Source organism: Schistocerca serialis, chromosome 8 (genome assembly GCF_023864345.2).
Source record: "Schistocerca serialis cubense isolate TAMUIC-IGC-003099 chromosome 8, iqSchSeri2.2, whole genome shotgun sequence".
NCBI lineage: Eukaryota > Metazoa > Arthropoda > Insecta > Orthoptera > Acrididae > Schistocerca > Schistocerca serialis.
Window position 1 is genome coordinate 489,689,732 of NC_064645.1, and position 20,336 is coordinate 489,710,067.

Here is a 20,336-nt window from a genome sequence, read left to right on the forward strand (position 1 = left end):
ACTACTAGCGCTTTATAACATTAAATCATACAGTAATAGCTTATAAATACCAAGAAAAAGAATACACTTGACTCCGATATCTTATTGCATTGTCTGAGACAGCGCTAACTCCCAGTTTCGCCAATAGATGGCATCAGGGTGCACTCCCTGGCAGTCTCACACCAGCGCGCCCGTTTCCGACGCGCGGGCTCCAAATTACTGTCAGCCCACCATCATTTCAGTTCCGTTACACCTTGTTGACTCATATGTGACTATCAACCGATTCTTACTTTTGGTCAAGATTTTTATTTTCCCCTCAGCTCAGCTGAATACCCCTTCATTAATTATTCATCTTCAACACTCTTGAACAGTACCACCATTCTCTCTCAAGTCTCTATGGCCCAGGTTTTTCTCCTGTACATGATTAAATGCCTTAAAAATGCTTCCAGAATGAATCCCTTAATACCTAAATTTTTCTCTATTTCTGAAACTAATTTCTTGCTCAAGCCAGTCTCTATTTCATATATTTGTACACCTTATATAGTCATTTTCCTGCCCAAATAACGAATCTCACCTATGCTACTTTTAACATCTCATTCCCTAATCCAGTTCCCACAAGGTTGCTGGTTTAATTCGACTACGATCCTTGCCCTAATTTTGTTGATGTTCAATTTATAATCTCTTTCCAAGACACTATTCATTTCATTTACATTCCAAATCTTTTGTCGTCTCTGTCAAAAATTCAGTAACATCGACGTTTCCTCAGATTTTTACTTCTTCTCCTTGAATCATAACTCCCTTTACAAATTTCTCATTAGTTTAGTTTAATACTTACTTAGAGCACAGATGGAATAAAATGGGGATAGATTACAACCCTGCCTCCTTCTCTTCCTGATTCCTGCCTCTCTTTCAACTCCTTCGATTTCTACTGGTTATGGATAGCTTTCCACTTGCTGAATTTCCACCCTGCTACTTCCAGAAATTGGAAAGTCTGATCCAGACGATATTCGGAGAAGCTTTTTCTAAATCTGTAAATGCTGTACAGTGCCGAATGATGTGAATGTATGTGCACTATTTTTAACACCCTGCCCACGGACGAAAAGAACAGCACATGGCAAAGCGGCAAGGAGAGGTTTTGTTTCGAAGACTACAGTCACAAACCACAACTTTTCGAGTTGTCATCCCTATAAACTGCAGATATCGCACAACAGATTACGAGACTGAGAGCTTCCTTACAGAAGTTCAGGGTGGCCCTGAGATGTTTGCGGTGAGTTGTACTGCTGCTGCACCCCTGGGCCGCCGTCAGGGTCTCTCAGCGGTGTTCTAGAGCCGGAATTCCGCGGTTTGTCCGCTCCACAGAGCGACTACCAGCGCAGCCGTTCGCCACAATTGCCAGTCCGGTGCCGCCGCAGGAATGCAATCAGCGCCTTGGCGTTGTAGCCAGATACGTCCCACGTCTCTGCACACAGGTTCGTGTCCCAGAGTGGGCCATCGTTGTGAATGGGGCTTGGACACTTCTGAAAGCTGTATGCAAGTAACTCTGATATCTCAAACCATGTCTGGTGAAATAAAGTGACGAGGACTTTTTATTGTGAGCTCTTGCTCACTGAAGAGCTCTGCGTGACTGGAAAAAAGCTCTGCACACTCTAGTTGCCAATAAATGTAAAGGATCCGTAGCACAGCGTTGCCGCGCCATATCGATAACGTACGTGTGTTCCAAAATCCGACAGGATATTCCGATCTGACAACATTGTATTCCTGGAAAAAAGCAAGCTTCTGTTAAAAAGGTAGAGAAACATCAGCGTGAAACACAGCTTGCATACATGACTTCCTGTAAACAATAAAAGCGAGTGTACAGCTTCAGTTAACTTCGTTGTTGTTGTGGTCTTCAGTCCTGAGACTGGTTTGATGCAGCTCTCCATGCTACTCTATCCTGTGCAAGCTTCTTCATCTTCCAGTACGTACTGCAGCCTACATCCTTCTGAATCTGTTTGGCGTATTCATCTCTTGGTCTCGCTCTACGATTTTTACTCTCCACGCTGCCCTCCAATACTAAATTGGTGATCGCTTGATGCCTCAGAACATGTCCTACCGACCGATCCCTTCTTCTAGTCAAGTTGTGCGACAAACTTCTCTACTCCCCAATCCTATTCAATACCTCCTCATTAGTTATGTGATCGACCCATCTAATCTTCAGCATTCTTCTGTAGCACCACATTTCGAAAGCTTCTATTCTCTTCTTGTCTAAACTATTTATCATCCATGTTTCACTTCCATACATGGCTACACTCCATACAAATACTTTCCGAAATGACTTCCTAACATTTGAATCTATACTCGATGTTAAGAGATTTCTCTTCTCTAGAAACGCTTTCCTTGCCATTGCATTTTATATCCTCTCTACTTCGACCACCATCAGTTATTTTGCTCCCCAAATAGCAAAACTCATTTACTACTTTAGGTGTCTCACTACCTAATATAATTCCCTCAGCATCACCCGACTTAATTCGACTACATTCCGCTATCCTTGTTTTCTTTTGTTGATGTTCATCTTATATCCTCCCTTCAAGACACTGTCCATTCTGTTCAACTGCTCTTCCAAGTCCTTTGCTGTCTCTGACAGATTTACAATGTCATCGGCGAAACTCAAAGTTTTTATTTCTTCTTTTGTTTCTTTTACTGCTTGCTCAATATACAGATTGAATAACATATGGGAGAGGCTACATAGCTGTTTCACCCCCTTCCCAACCACTGCTTCCCTTTCACGTCCCTCGACTCTTATAACTGCCCTCTGGTTTCTGTACAAATTGTAACTGGCCTTTCACTCCCTGTATTTTACTCCTGCCACCTTCAGAATATGAAAGAGAATATTCCAGTCAACATTGTCAAAAGCTTTCTCTATGTCCACAAATTCTAGAAACGTAGGTTTGCCTTTTCTTAATCTCTCTTCTAAGATAAGTCGTAGGGTCACTACTGCCACACGTGCTCCCATTTTTCTACGGAATCCAAACGGATCTTCCCCGAGGTCGGCTTCTACCAGTTTTTCCATTCGTCTGTAAAGAATTCGCGTTAGTATTTTGCAGCTGTGACTTATTAAACTGATAGTTCGGTAATTTTGGCATCTGTCAACGCCTGCTTTCTTTGGGATTGGAATTATTATATTCTTCTTGAAGTCTGAGGGTATTTCGCCTGTCTCATACATTTTGCTTACCAGATGGCAGTTTTGTCAGGACTGGCTCTCCTAAGGCTGTCAGTAGTTCCAATGGAATGTTGTCTACTCCTGGGGCCTTGTTTCGACTTAGGTCTCTCAATGCTCTATCAAACTCTTCACGTAGTATCATATCTCCCATTTCATCTTCATCTACATCCTCTTCCCTTTCTATAACATTGCCCTCAAGTATATCGCCCTTGTATAGTCCGTCTATATACTCCTTCCACCTTTCTGCTTTCCCTTTTTTGCTTAGAACTGGGTTTCCATGTGAGCTCTTGATATTCAAACAAGTGGTTCGCTTTTCTCCAAAGGTCTCTTTAATTTTCCTGTAGGCAGTATCTATCTTACCCCTAGTGAGATAAGCCTCTACATCTTTATTTCTGTCTAGCCATGCCTGCTTAGCCATTTTACACTTCCTGTTGATCTGATTTTTGAAACGTTTGTATTCCTTTTTGCCTGCTCCATTTACTGCATTTTTATATGTACTCCTTTCGCCAGTTAAATTCAATATTTCTTCTGTCACCCAAGGATTTCTACTAGCCCTCGTCTTTTTACCTAATTGATCCTCTGCTGCGTTCACTATTTCATCCCTCAAAGCTACCCATTCTTCTTCTACTGTATTTCTTTTCCCCATTCTTGTCAATTGTTCCCTTATGCTCTCCCTGGAATTCTGTACAACCTCTGGTTAGGTCGTATAGTTCTCAAATGCGTTCGACACTGTTCCACATCAATGAGCACAATCAAGGTACGATAATGCTATAGAGAATCTCCGCAGTTAAATTCCTAGCTCTATGGGTATTTGACTAACAAAAACTAAACATTGGAGAAACATAAGGAAACACCGTGAGGTATGCTTATTTGAGTATAAATGTAGATGATAACCGAGCCGGCAGGTTGCACCCTCGTACTTGACGACGAACGGCACGTGTTCAATGTCGTCATTATCAATACGTTGGAAACGTCAGCCGCACTCACAACAGAGCGCCCAGTAGTTGAGAGTGCTAAGCGAATTCAAAAGTGGGCAAATTCTAGGTGCTCAGATGATGGATGCTTCCGTAACCAACGAAGCAGAAGTGTTTGGTGTTTCAGGAATGACCGCATCAAAAATTTATACCACATACAGGGAAAGCGGAAATATCATCCGCAAGTCATAACGCACGCGAAAGAGTGTGTGGAGTAATCGTGATATAGTGATGGCGGATGGCGGATTGTGACGAAAAGTAAGTGGACGGCAGCTGCAAACGTCACTGCAGAACAATGGTACCCTTAGGAGGGGGGCGGGATAGGGATGGTTGTACTGGAGAGAGAGGGGGGGGGGGGCTGTTGCTGCTTGTGAGAATCCATTCAGTTTAGTTATATGAAAAAGGAGTTGTAACCACAGGACTCGGATTTTTATGGCGTAAAATACCTGTAATGACAATGAAATAAGGATAAACTTACGTAAAAAAATACAAAGCATATATAAAGTGAGTGATAAAATGAACTAGTGTAGACAAAACTTTTGAAGTAGGTTCGAATTGAAATTGCAATGCGGGTAGCTTAATGTCGTTATGGTTTTCTCTAAGAAACTACGTTTTTTGCACAGGATGGTCCTTTTGGAGAACTGCCGGAAAAAGATTAGTACACCTGGGAAAATGACGTCGATTCTGATCCGGTGACGGAATATGCCACCCGGGTGTTTATGTACTGATACTGGTTTCAACGTCGTCCGACAACAGATAACGTAGCGGCATAGTTACCAGAGCGCCATCTGTGTCGACCGTTTTGTAGGTAACACTCACAGTCACAAGGATCATTGTGGTGCAAACGTGTGAATCAAGCAGGCAACCATGCCACGAAGACCCACTCGTGCTTTCTACAGTCAAGTGAGCCCGTTAAAAAGGGGTCAAATTGTGGGTTTCCCAGTGGCACGATGGTCCTTTTGCAGAACTGCCACACAAGTTGGCCGTCCTGTTTCAGTTGTGCAATGATTCTGGTATCAGTGGCTACGCAGACACGCTGTCGACGAAGTTCTGAACGTCCACGTAGCACAGACGCCTGTCAGAATCTTCGTTTTGTGAGGGCAGCATTAGCAAGCTGCACAGCTACCACAGGCCAGAGAAAAGGTCTTATGAGCTCAGACGTGTCTACATCTACATCTATACTCCGAAAGCCACCAAACGGTGTGTGGCGGAGGGCACTTTACGTGCCACTGTCATTACCTCCCTTTCCTGTTCCAGTCGGGTATGTTCGCGGGAAGAACAACTGCCGGAAAGCCTCCGTGCTCGCTCGAATCTCTCTAATTTTACATTCGTGATCTCCTCGGGAGGTATAAGTAGGGGGAAGCAATATATTCGATACCTCATCCAGAAACGCACCCTCTCGAAACCTGAACAGCAAGCTACGCCGCGATGCAGAGCGCCTCTCTTGCAGAGTTTGCCACTTGAGTTTGCTCCCAATGAATCTCAACCTGGTACCCGCCTTACCAACAATTAATTTTATATGATCATTCCACTTCAAATCGTTCCGCACGCACACTCCCAGATATTTTACAGAAGTAACTGCTACCAGTGTTTGTTCCGCTATCATATAATCATACTATAAAGGATCCTTCTTTCTATGTATTCGCAATATATTACATTTGTCTATGTTAAGGGTCAGTTGCCACTTCCTGCACCAAGTGCCTATTCACTGCAGAACTTCCTGCATTTGGCTGCAATTTTCTAATGCTGCAACTTCTCTGTATACTACAGCATCATCCGCGAAAAGCCGCATGGAACTTCCGACACTATCTACTAGGTCATTTATATATATTGTGAAAAGATTAATATAAATTTTGAAAAGATTTATATATATTGTGTCAACACGAAGTGTTGCGAACCGATTATTAGCAGCAAGGGGGGGGGGGGGGGGCTAAGGGCACTTCTAGCCCGTCACTCACACCACTGCATCGACGCACACGGGTCCACTGGGACTGTCAGAGGATGACTTGGAAGATGAAATGGTGCACCTAGGTCTACAACAATGAAAGCGGATTATGGCTGCACACAAGTGGTTGTCGTTTGCGCATGTGACATAGACCTGTGAGCGCTGTTTCGCAGAGTGTCTTCGTCCTAGAAACACTGGTCACACAGGTCTTATGGTCTGGGCTGCGGTAAGCTGCAAACCTTGGTGTTTTTGAAGGGTACGGTAACCAGCGCTCGGCATGTGCAAAGTTTTTTTAGACCCTTTCTTTTGCCGTTCTTGCAATAGCGTGTTGTTCCAACAGTATAATGCTCTTCCATACACTGACCGTGAAACTCATCTTGCTCTGCAAGACGTGCAGCAACTTCCATGGCCAGCATGATCCGGACTTCAATCGACCACGTGTGGGATGTGATGCGAGGAGAAGTGACTCGTGAGACTCATCAACCAACAACTTCTGCAGAACTACGTGCACAGGTCGAGCAGGCGTGGAGTATCTTTCCCAGAATAGTATTCGCCACCCGTACGATAGACTGGATGCCAGAGACAGTGGCAGTCTGCATGCCGCGTTTTGGAGGCTACACCACATACTAACATGGGTCTTTCGGCATGGGTCGATACCTGCTACACTGAAACCCCTTGTGCTATTGATCTACAATGTAATAATTTTATTCACTACATATGCTCTGCTGCAACAATAAATCTGGGGGGAATCGCAAACGTTTAACACGGCGTATTAATTTCTTGACCGGCAGTGTACAACCATCTTAGAGCTATTGCAGTGTACGACAGTCAGCATGCTGAGATTCTCGAAAGTGTGGGAATGTCTGTTGTCAGACAACAAATGTTTGCAGTGAGAAAATCTTTCAATTGCTGAAACAACAGGCGAGTACATTTCGATATTTTCGAAATCGAATATTGAAAATCTACACCCCAATATTGATATTTCACTAATGGACATGGCATTTGGTAAATTATCGATACAAAATATCATTCTTTTTGTTTCAGTATTCGTATCAGGTTCAAGTGAACAGTTAGCGACACGCCAAAGAGAGAAAGCATCAGTTTATTTTCCACATGTAGGAATATATTCGTGGAAAACATGGTCGTGTTTCTCGGAGACACACTTGCATAAGAATATAAAAAGGAAGAATTGTTATTATATCATAAATGGACGTTAGGAAAACGTAAGAAATAAGTAAAACGTAAACACCACTAACGTATTAGCGTTCACGCCTATCCTAAGCGGCCGACTGCTGTCTACAAGGCAATAAGATGGATGATTGTGGTGTATGTGACCAGCATGTCATCCATCCCTCCGGCCATTATAGCTAGTAGACAAATCTTGGTGATGCCGTTGCTTCTTTATTCAAGCAGCTCCTCATCTGGCCTCTCGAGCCTGAGCGGACCCCGTTCAAGACTTCCCCATCCCAGAAAAATCCTTGAGGAGGTTCACGGATCGAACCTGGGCCCCTTCGCACGGAAGGCAATGGCATTAACCATTCGACCAGGGGAGGAAAATCTTATAAACGACATTATTCTCCAAAAACTAAATAATGTGTGGTACCTAATGACGATAAATACTAAACTAAATTTGCATTTCTAGAGCGCGAATATTCAGCATTTTAGTGCTTGTGAACAATACATACCTCATAAGGAAATACAGATTACATGTCAACAAGCTACGAGGATTATTAGTAAGGTACAACAAAATGAAAAGTCACTGTCGACCGACTGAGTAACGAAACGTGCAAGCGAATGCGGCCTCTTTATGGATATTCATGATGAGAGACACCTGTCAGAAATTTTGCTTACCTTTGGAACGAAAAGTATACCCTCCCTAATCCTACCCTGAATGGCTAGAGGTGTAACAAAACAGTTACATGACAAAACACTTTCGGCAAAAGCGTTTCCTCCAAATTTCAGATAGTAGTTAACTAGTTTAAAGTAGCGTATTTTGTTATATTTCTTTTAATTTGCTGAAGAGGTGTTCATTTGTCACATGTGGTCGCAGACCGGTGCTTTTCTTTAGAAGTTGTATGTGGTCGTCATAAGGACTACCACCAACCTATGCAGTCAAACAGTGAGTGTCAGTGAATGAAATTATCTTTCAAAACTTTCCGTAATCGACAATGAACTGTAAGTGATCAGTGGTGCATGAATGTGGTTTACTTCCATTTTTGTGCTTTGTGGTGTGTGAAAGCAAAGAGAATAGAGTGAAAGAAAGACCTGTATTAATAGGTATTTACTTTTTTTACCTCATAAACGAGTGAAATCAGAAAATCAATGTGAAGGAATCAAAAATATTCTACCTTCAATGAAATATCACAAACAAAGAACCAGTCAAACAAAAATATTATATTAAAAATGCCGGTAACTGTACTGATGGAGGAAGTATAGACCTGGCCAGTCCCTCTGTTGGCTACAACTGCTTTTATGAAAGGGATAACAGTACACTGCTCAGTAATTCTGATGGCGAAAATTAAGTTGAATAAAATGGGACTTAAAATATCTGAGGAGGGAAATGCAAAGGAAATTTGGAAATTTCTGGTAAGTTCCTGTACTGATGGAGGAGGTATACACCTGGCCAGAACCTCTGTTGGCTACAACTGCTTTTATGAAAGGGGTAGCAGTACACTGGTCAGTAATTCCGATGTTGAAAATTAAGTTGAATGAAGTGGGACTTAAAAAATCTGAGAAGGGAAATGCAAACGAAATTTGGAAATTTATGGTAAGCTCCTATGGGACCAAACTGCTAAAGTCATCCGTCCCTAGGCCTACGCACTACTTAATCTAACTTAAACTAACTTACGCCAAGGACAACACACACACCCGTGCTCGAGGGAGGACTCGAATCTCCGACGGGGGAAGCCGCGCGAACCGTGACAAGGCGCCTCAGACCGCACGGCTACCCAGAGCGGCTGCAAAGGCTCAATCTAGATATAGTAGAGGTCAGTGAACTGAAATGGAAAGATAAGGATTTCTGGTCAGATGAGTATACGATAATATCAAGAGCAGTAGAAAATGGTACAACTTAAGTAGGATTCGTTATCAATAGGAAGGTAGGTCAGTGAATGTGAACAGTTCAGTGATAGCGTTTTTCTTATCAGAATCGACAGCAAACCAACATCAACAGCGAACGTAGCAAGCTGAAGATGAAGATATAGAGAAAGCACATACGGATACTGAAAGGATATTACACTACGTTAAGGGAGATGGAAATCTAATAGTCGTGGGGGAATGGAGTGCAACTGTGGGGGAATGAGTAGAAGAAACGGTTACAGGAGAATTAGGGCTTGGGACAAGGAATGAGAGAGGAGAAAAACTAATTGAGGTCTGTAGTAAATTTCAGCTAGGAATAAATAATACTCTGTTCAAGAATCTCAAGAGGAGGAGATATCCTTGGAAAAAGCTGGGTGATACGGGAAGGTTCCAGTTACAATACATCATGGTCAGATATAGATTCCGAAAAGAGATAAAGTGTTGTAGCGAGTACCCAGGAGCAGATATAGACTCAGATCACAATGTAGTAGTGATGAGGAGTAGGATGAAGTTTAACAGGTTAGTCAGGAAGAATCAGTACGCAAGGAAGTGGAATACAGAAGTACTAAGGAAGTTATCTGTAGCTATAGACACAGCAATAAAGAGTAGCTCAGTAGGTAGCACAGTTGAAGAGGAAAGGATAACTTTAAAGAGGGAAATCACGGAAGTTGTAAAGGAAAACATAGGTATAAAGAAGGTAACTGCCAAGAAACCATGTTAAGAGAAGAAATACCTCAGTTAATCGATGAAAGAAGGAAGTACAAAAATGTTCAGAGAAATTCCGGAGTACAGAAATACAAGTCACTGAGGAATGAATTAAATTGGAAGTGGAGGGAAGCTGAAGCGGAATAACTGCATGAAAAATATGAAGGAATCGAGAAAGAAATGATTGCCGAAAGGAATTACTCAGTTTATAGGAAAGTCATAATAACCTTCGGTGAAATTAAAAGCAAGAATGGTAACAGTAAGAGTGCAACGGGAATTACGCTGTTACATGCAGAGACGAGGGCGGACAGGTGGAAAGAGTACAATGAACGCCTCTATGAGCGGGAAGATTTGTGTGGTGTGATAGAAGAAGAAACTGGAGTCAATTTTGAGGAGATAGGGGATGCAGTATTAGAATCAGAATTTAAAAGAGCTTTGGAGAGCTTACGATCATAAACGGCAGAAGAACATTCCATCAGAATTCCTAAATCATTGGATCAAGTGGCAAAATAATGACTGTTGACGTCGATATGTAGAATGTATGACTCTGGTGAAATACCATCTGACTTCCGGAAAAAAAGAATCCACTCAGTTCCGAAGACTGCGAGAGCTGACAAGTGCGAGAATTATCACACAATAAGCTCAGCTCGTGCGCCCAAGTTTCTGACAAAAATAACAGACAGAAGAATGGAAAAGATAATTGAGGAGGTGTTAGATGACGATCAGTTTCGCTTCAGGAAAGGGAACGGTACCAGAGAGGCAATTCTGACGTTGCGGTAGACAATAGAAGCAAGATTAAAGAGAAACCTTGACACATTCATACGATTTGTCGACCTGAAAAAAAGTTCGACAACGTAAAATAGTGCAATATGTTCGAAATTCTGAGGAAAGCAGGGGTAAGCATAGGGAGATATGGATAATATACAATATGAACAGGAGCCAATAGGGAATTGTAAGAATGGACGACCAAGACAGAAGTGCTCGGATTAAAAATGGTAAACAGGGAATTAGTTTTTCGCCCCTACTGTTCAATCTGTACGTCGTAGAAGCAATGACGGAAATAAAAGAAAGGTTCAGGAGTGGGATTAAAATTCAATGTGAAAATGTCTCAGTGATACGATTCGATGATGAAATTGCTATCGTGAGTGAAAGTGAAGGAGAATTATCAGATCTGTTGAATGGAATGAACAGTGTAATGAGTTCAGAATACGGATTGAGAGTAAATCGGAGGAAGCGGAAAGCATTGAGAAGTAGCAGAAATGAGCACAACGAGAAAATTCACATCGGGACTGACGGTAGCGAAGTTGATGATGTTAAGGAATTCTGCTACCTAGGCAACAAAAAAACCAATGACGGACGGAGCAAGGAAGGCATCAAAAGCAGAGCAGCATTGGTGAAAGGGCATTGGTGGCCTAGAAAAGTCTACTAGCATCAAACATAGACAATAATTTAAAGAAGAATATGTGTTTGGAGCACAGCATTGAATGGCAGTGAAGCATGGACTGTGAGAAAACCGGAATAGAAGAGAATCGAAGGATTTGAGATTTGGTGCTACAGACGAATGCTGAAAATTAGGTGGACTGATAAGGTAAGAAATGAAGAGGTTCTGCGCAGAATCGGAGAGGAAAGGAATATATGGAAAACACTTGGAAGGAGAAGGGACATATCTGTTGAGACATCAGGGAATGACTTTCATGGTATTAGAGGGAGTAGTACAGGGCAAAAACTGTAGAGGAAGACAGAACTTGGAATACACCCAGAAAATAATTGAGGACGTTGGTCGTAAGTGCTACTACGAGATAAAGAGGTTAGTATAGGAGAGGAATTTGTGGCGGGAGTATCAAACCAGTTCCGAAAACTGATGACTCAGAAAAAGGGCTGGAGGGGACTGACGATCCCCCAAATCTTAAGATTTTATTCAGGCCATGGAAACCTTACAAAATTTTAATTTCTAGAATGACATAGTTGACATACAGAGTACATTTCCTTGGACTGGTTGTCATTTTATATCCAAGGTTTTTTCTGTACTGAAGCAGCTACAGGCGCGTTTTCTAACATGTGCGCAATCTGACCTTTCAATTATGCCTCGTAAATGTTCGATGGGATTGATGTCGAGAGAGTTGGTTAGCCAAATTATTCGCACGAACTGACCAGAATGTTCTTCAATCACGAGCAATTGTGGCACAGTGTCACGACGCATTGTCATTCATAGAAATTGCATCGTTGTTTGGGAACATGGGCACATGAATTGGTGCAAACAGTCTCCAAGTAACTAAGCGTAGCCATTTCCAGTTAATTATTGTTTCAATTGGACCTCCATGTAACCACAGCCCATACTATTACGGAGCCACCACCATCTTCCACAGCGCCTTGTTGACAACTTGGGTCCACAAATTCGTGGAGTCAGCGCCACACACGAACCCTGCCATCAGCTCTTAACAGCTGAAATAGTGTCTCATCCGACCAGGCCAGTCGTCAAGCGCCCAAGCGATATGGTGCTGAGGACAGGAAATGCACTGCAGGCGACGTCGTGCTGTTGGCAAAAGTACTTGTTTCAGTTGTCCGTTGTCTGTGCCGTAGCGCACTAACGCCAAAATTCGCCGTCACTGTCCTGTTTGGTATACATCCCACAATGATTTCTGCGGTTACTTCACGCATTGTTGCTTGTCTGTTAGAACTGACAACTCCTCGCAAATGTCGTTACTCCGGGTCGTTAAGTGAAGGCTGTTGGCCGCTGAGTTGTGCGTGGTAGGAGACAAAGTCTGAAATTTGGTATTCTCGGCACAGTCTTGACAATGCAGATCTCGGAATATTGAATTCCATAACAGTTTGAAATGGAATGTTCCATGCGTCTAGGTCCAACTACCATTCCGGATTGAATGTCTGTTAATTATAATCGTGCAGTCATAATCACGTAGGACACCTTATCACGTGAATCACCGGAGTACAAATTCCAGCTCCGCCAACGCACTGCCCTTTTATACCGTTTGTACGCGACACTGCCATCACCTGATATGTGCATATCGGCATCCCATGACTTTTGTCACCTTTGTGTATAGCGACACTTTTCCATTTACTAGTCCATCGTTCACAGTTGATTGTATGGATCGTTGGATCCACGAAAGGCGGAGAAGAAGACCAACGGCGGCATCGGTACAACTTTGCAAGTAAAAAGGTAAACAAACTTCAGAGTGGTGAGTATTAGGGAAACCGCTGGTGTGCTGGATCTTCTCTTTAAGAAATGTTCAGCGCAACCCTCCAAAAGCAACAATTCGCTAGGAACAACTTGGGCTGTTAGCGTGTCCAACGCCTGGCGAATTCATAGCCTTCCATTCACTACTTTCAGAAAGTTTCACGAAACTGCAAAAATGGTACGTGAATCCCGAGTGGCATAAAGATGTAGGTGAAAACTGAAGTATTTCTGCCAGTATTGTGACAAACTAATCAAATATTGCAGAGAAGCTCACTAATGATAGTCTTGCGAAATTTAATACAAACTTATTGTACTAATTAGAAATTCATTGGTTTGTGCATTACATGGGGTACGTTTAAGAAGGAAAAGCCACGCTGTTCGTTGTGATTTATTGCAGATCAGACTACAGTCAGGTGATGAAATATTGTGGAAAATTTTTAAAGTGGCATTAAAAGGGCGTGCTATACTTCTTATTGAACCTGCGATTATTTAATTTCTGAAACGTACTGCACACTTTTATGTCGCGCATAACCATAGTGGTTGTGCGTGTGTGGAAACGTAACGTACTTCACTCAGAAATGGATGTGGAAATCGATGTTAAAGCCTATGGCACAAGTTCAAAAGCATACTACGTAGGACATCATGGGTCTTACAATGGGATCAATATAAAATAACGTAAATGGCACGAAAACATACGAGGATTGGGACTTTAATAGTGGAAACTATTTATTTACAGCTCGTACAAAATAGATACATGTTTCAAAGTTCTACGGGCTTTCAAAGTAGTCACCATCATTGTGTATAACCCGCTGCTAGCGATGTGGAAGTCGTAGGATACTCTTAGCAGTGCCAGTTGTGTTGACAGTAAGAGCGGCCCGGTCTATTGCCCGAAGAATTTGTAGCAGTTCTGAAGCGAATGCTGTGAAGTTCCTTCAGTTAGAAATCGAGTTGAACTCACGAGGTGGAGTAGGTGGTATAGCGCTTAGCAGCCCCATCATTCAAACATATCAGTAACAGCTTGCACTGTACGTGCTTGAGCATTGTCCTGCAAAATGATGGTCAGGTCCTGCAGAAAGTGTCATCACTTCTATAAGCTGGTCATAGGTTGTGTTCCAAAAATTAACAGCATAGAGACAGAGGTGATGACACTTTCTGCAGGACTTGACCATCATTTTGCAGGACAATGCTCAAGCACGTACAGTGCAAGCTGTTGCTGATTTGCTTGAAGGATGGGGCTGCTGGGTGCTACACCACCTACTGCACTCCCCTGAATCAAGCCCTCGTGAGTTCGATTTCTAAGCAGAAGGAAACACTTCACGGCATTCGCTTCAGAACTGCTACAAATTCGTCGGGCAATAGACCGAGCCGCTCGAACTGTCAGCACAACTGGCACTGCTAAGAGTATCCTACGACTTCCACATCGCTGGCAACGGGTTGTACACAATGCTCGTGACTACTTTCAAAGTCCGTAAAACTTTGAAACAAGTATCTATTTTGTACGAGCTGTAAATAAATAGTTGCCACTAATAAAGTTCTAACCCTCGTAAAATATGAGGACGTGTGATCTACTGTTAATATAATTATACTAGTACCTTGTTTATTTTTATGACAGTGACCAGTTACTAAAAGTGCATTGTAGCAACCTTTACGAGAGAATGAGTAGATGAATATGTCAACAAAATTTCTAAATCATGTATATGGAGGAAATGTTTTGCCCCTACTGACATGAACATCTGTTGGCGCCCATACTGCAGAAGGGACACGTTACTTGCGAACCCTGTCAAGACCAAAAGAACGCATATGGAGCTCCATACGATGGGAATTGCTGGGCAAGCAGGAATTCTAAAACCAGTCATCAGTTACGCAAGTGCCCTTGACGGGAATACGAGGTCCTGCAGGCGTAAAATCTGGACTTTGGAGAAACGCAAGGAGATCCTTTAGTCATGTCTCACACTGTTTCCAACTCTTGGCCGAGTTTGCGTCCCAAGAGGGAAATAAGGTGAGTGTTCTGTGAGGATTTGGGCGTCTGTATTGCGGTTTCCGTGGGCTCTATTATTACTCTGCAAGGTCGCGTAACTGCCAAGGATTATGTGACCATTTGGCTGATCAGGTCCATCTCGTAATACAGTGTTTGGTGCCCAATGTTGAAGCTGTGTTCTAAGACTACAGGGTCCCTGTTCTCACAGCTCGCATCGCCCTGTGCTGCTTACGGGAGCACGAGGCTGCCAATCTGAGTCATTACGATCTACTTTGGACAAAAGGGTCTGCAGTAAAAGTCCTCTTTGATAACCGTAAGGATACGCAGAAAAACACTGACAAGATGTCTTCTCTGTTTAATGAGCTGCAGCACTCTCTAAATGTGCATAAATGAAAGATAACGCCTATAGGAATGGTGAAGAACCGCACAGTATCCAATTAAGAAATCAGTAGTGATTTAGATTTGGGGGTATACTAGGAAGCGTTATGAAATGGAAAGATCAGGTGAAATCTGCATTAAGGAAGGCGAGATGACTACTTTGACTTACGGGAAATGCTGTGGGGAACGTTGGTACATTCTGTAGTGGTACCTTTGTGTACACGTCTAAGTACTTAATTGAGTAGGAAGAAATACAGAGTGTTTCAGCCGTGTCCCATTATTACGTTGGACACGCTAACCGTCTCTGCTCCTAGCGAAATGTTGCGTGTGGAGGGTTACACTGAACAACTTTTAAAGAGAAGATCCAGCACACCAGCGGTTTCCCTAATTCACCACTATGAAGTTTTTTTATCTTGTGACTTGCAAAGTTGTATCGATGTCGCCGTTGGTCTTCATCTCCGCCTTTCGTGGATCCAACCATCCATACAACAACTGTGAACGATGGACTAGTAAGTGGAAAAGTGTCAACACCACTTCAATACAGCTGTCGAATTAAGAGGAGGCCACCTCGTCTTTTTGAATAAAAATAAGGAAAACAAAACAGTCTTTAGAACCAGTCTAACGGTAATCAAATTTTTCGAAGTATAATGATTTCCATATGACATTAAGTCGAACACTCACGGATTCGCATATAATTGTTCTTCAAGCCAACTGGAACCAATAAATCATATTTACGTGAAAATTGATTCCGTCCACTACACGTACAAGGTGTCTGCAATAACTAGTCCAAGAGTGGATAGCGAGATGGCTTCAGTGCTTCACGCATGCCTGCACAGGATTCGTTTCTAATTGGTGAATTTTTGCAGCCAGTGAAGGTCAGTAGTAAAAATATGAGCTAAATAAAATATGACTTACTGAAGTCATGGTTAGGATGCAATCATTGTGGATAATGTCGACACTCCAGCAGGAGTCGTATACAAACAATTAACAGTTATCATAAGTTGTGCATTTGACGCCAAGACTTTGTGTGAATCACCACATTCTCTGAACGCTGCAACAGGACACGGCTGCTGCATGTACACTATGTGATCAAAAGTATCCGGACACCTACACAAACATAGGTTTTTCATATTAGGTGCCTTATGCTGCCACCTACTGCCAGGTTCTCCGTATCAGCGACTTCGATAGTCATTAGACAGCGTGATAGAGCAGAACGGGGCTCTCCGCGGAACTCACGGACTTCTAACGTGGTCAGATGATTGGGTGTCACTTGTGTCATACGTCTGCACGCGAGATTTCCACACTCCTAAACATCCCTAGGTCTACCATTTCCGATGTGATAGTGAAGCGGAAACGTGAAGTGACACGCACAGCACAAAAGCGTATAAGCCGCTGTCGTCTGTTGACTGACAGAGACCGCTAGCAGTTGAAGAGGGTCGTAATGTGTAATAGGCAGATAACTATCCAGACCATCACACAGGAATTCCAAACTGCATCAGGATCCACTGCAAGTACTATGACACTTACCCAGGAGGTGAGAAAACTCGGATTTCATGGTGGAGCGGCTGCTCATAAGCCACACATCACGCCGGTAAATGCCAAACGACGCCTCGCTTGGTGTAAGGAGCGTAAACATTGGACGATTGAGCAGTGGAAAAACGTGGCATGGAGTGACGAATCACGATACACAATGTGGAGATCCGATGCCGGGGTGTGAGCATGGCGAATGCCCGGTGAATGTCATCTGCCAGCGTATGTGGTGCCAGCAGTAAAATTCGGAGGCGGTGGTGTTACGGTGTGATCGGGTTTTTTATGGAGGGGGCTTGCACCCTTTATTGTTTTGCGTGACACTATCAGAACACAGACCTGTATTGATGTTTTAAGCACCTTCTTGCTTCCCACTGTTGAAGAGCAATTCGCGGATGGCGATTGCATCTTTCAATACTATCGAGCACCTGTTCATAATGCACGGCCTTTGGCGGACTGGTTACACGACAATAACATCCATGTAATGGACTAGCCTGCGCAGAGTCCTGACCTGAATCCTATAGTACATCTTTGGATGTTTTGTAACGCCGATTTCGTGCCAGGCCTCACCGACTGACATCAGTACCTCTCCTTAATGTAGGACTCCATGAAGAATGGGCTACCATTTTCCAAGAAACCTTCCAGCACCTGAGTGAACGTATGGCTGCAAGAATGGAATCTGTTATCAAGGCTAAGGGTGGGCCAACAGCATATTGAATTCCAGCATTACCGATGCAGGGCGCCACGAACTCGTAAATTATTTTCAGCCAGGTGTCCGGATACTTTTGATCACGTAGTGTATCTGTGTTCTCACGCTCCGTGATCATCTGTTGTTTTATGGTATGGAAATTGTTACGGAAATTAACTGTTTGCTGGCATTCGGCAGCGTAAGCCTTTCTACAGCGTAAGCTGTATGATGAAATATTGGTCGACATGGGGCATATACATCAAAATATGTTAAAGAGTTTGCGTACAAGACACCACAAAGGAATTATCCGAACGAGACAAAAATATTTTGGACTGTCAAAGAGATACACTGAACGGAGAAAAAAGAAAGAGGAATTGAAGCAAGATGAACGAACTGAAACGGACGGAAATCGGTAGATGTGATATACATAAAAAGAAAAGATTACAATTTGGGAAAAATTGGGTGATTTATTCGTGAGAAAAAGTTCCACATACTGAACAATTCAATAAGGCGTTGGCCTTTATGCGAGGAGCAGTTATTCGGCTCGAAGTTGAAAGACAGAGTTGTTTGATTTCCTTCTAAGGGACATCGCGCCAGATTCTGTCCATCTGGCGCATTACATCGTCAAAATCCCTGAACTAGATGGAGGGCCCAGCCCACAATACTCTGAACGTTCTCAGTTGGTAAGAAGTTCGGCGACCTTTCTGGCAAAGTAAGGTTTGGCAAGCACGAAGACCAGCAATGGAAACTCTTGCCGTGTGCTGGTAGACATTATATTGCTAAAACATACTCGTAGGCCCAGGATGGCTTGCCGTGAAGGGAACAAAACGGGACATAGAATATCGTTGACGGATCGCTGTGCTGCAAGTGTGTCGCAGATGACAATCAAAGCAGTCCAGATATGTAAACAAGTGGGCCCTCAGACCATCATTCTGGTAGTCGGGCCGTATGGGGTGCTGTCGGGGGTCTCCAGACGCTACTTCACTGCTGGTCGGGGCTCAGTTCCAAAAGGGTCTCATAACTAAAGGCATTATGCCACAGTCAGTAAAAATCCAGATTGAAGACGTGTCTGGGATCGCCTCGGACAGCCATATGGCACGAGTTTACATGTACATCATACCTACCGTTGTCCGTCCCATTCCCATAATGGCTCAAATGGCTCTGACCACTATGCGACTTAACTTCTAAGGTCAGTCGCCTAGAACTTAGAACTAATTAAAGCTAACTAACATAAAGACATCACACACACCCATGCCCGAGGCAGGATTCGAACCTGCGACCGTAGCAGTCCCGCGGTTCCGGACTGCAGCGCTAGAACCGCACGGCCACCAAGGCCGGCAAATTACAATGTTCGCACAAAGTACAAAAATACGTCCGATCACATCAGAGGCATGCTTACTACTACTTCACTCTGCGGTTATAACCATAGTCCAAAGGGTTTACAATGTTTCTTGACAAATGAATTTCTACTACTTTCGATTGTTGAAAAATGGTTCAAATGGCTCTGAGCACTATGGGACTTAACGTCTGAGGTCATCAGTCCCCTAGAACTTAGAACTACTTAAACCTAACTAGCCTAAGGACATCACACACATCCATGCCCGAGGCAGGATTCGAAACTGCGACCGTAGCGGTCGCCCGGTTCCAGACTGAAGCGCCTAGAACCGCTCGGCCACAATGGCTGGCTTTTCGATTGTTATACCATAAATAAGTCCATAAGTAAACGTAGTAAACAGTACTAGATTGCATAAGTAATAATAGAAATTTTGAGTGTGCCAAATAATTCGTAATTTGAAATGTTTCTAAAAAAAACAACTTCGACTGTACATTCAGAGCTAGTACTTATCGATTGTACCGCCGAAAGTAGAGCAATTCCTTTTCATAAAATTTAGTTTGAAATGTAACATATTGTGTAGAAAATTATATGGCAGTTTTCAGAAAAGTAGCCGAGATTATATTGACCTGTCCAAAATTCGAAAAATAATACTGATATCGACAACAGCTGCTGAGGAAAATTAATGCTGGAAGAGGATTACCGTTACAATGAATGTTTAGTAATATATGTGTGCAGAGGGTTTTTTAGGCAAATTTAAGTGTTTCGTTGTGACATGTGGCAGTTCGCGTAAATAGTGTTGCCCGACATTAGATTCCGACTGCCGTCCGATCACAGTATAGCGTTCCTGCTTCGTCGTATTCTACAAACAGATGAAATAATAATCTTCATGAGGTTATAATTATTATTTTTCTAATTGCAGCTACAAGATTAAAAGTGAGGCGTAAAACTGGATAAACTGTAGAATAACAGAAATCTCAAAGAATAATGGAACTGCCACTACACAACTTCCAAGGAATAAACCGCTGGCGTGCACCGTGTGCACTTGTATGACAGCGTTTTAAAGGCAGCCGCCCCGCTTCACAGCGGTAGAACGGAGCCGCGGGAACGTATGGGAATTTGAAGGTTATATGTTGCCTTGTTCTGGAATATACGGCTGACACACATGTGGATTGTTATCTTTGGTTGTCATCTATTCTTGTCGTTGCTGCTCTACCCCTTCCTGGCGTCATATTTTCTTTTTCTTTTATGCTCTGCGTCATCGTCTGGCAACAGCATTTGTGCTAATTTCACTCCATCTAGTGAGACCGTTTGCTGTTTTCCACAGCTTTCTATCTGTAGTGCGTGTTCGTCTCTTGC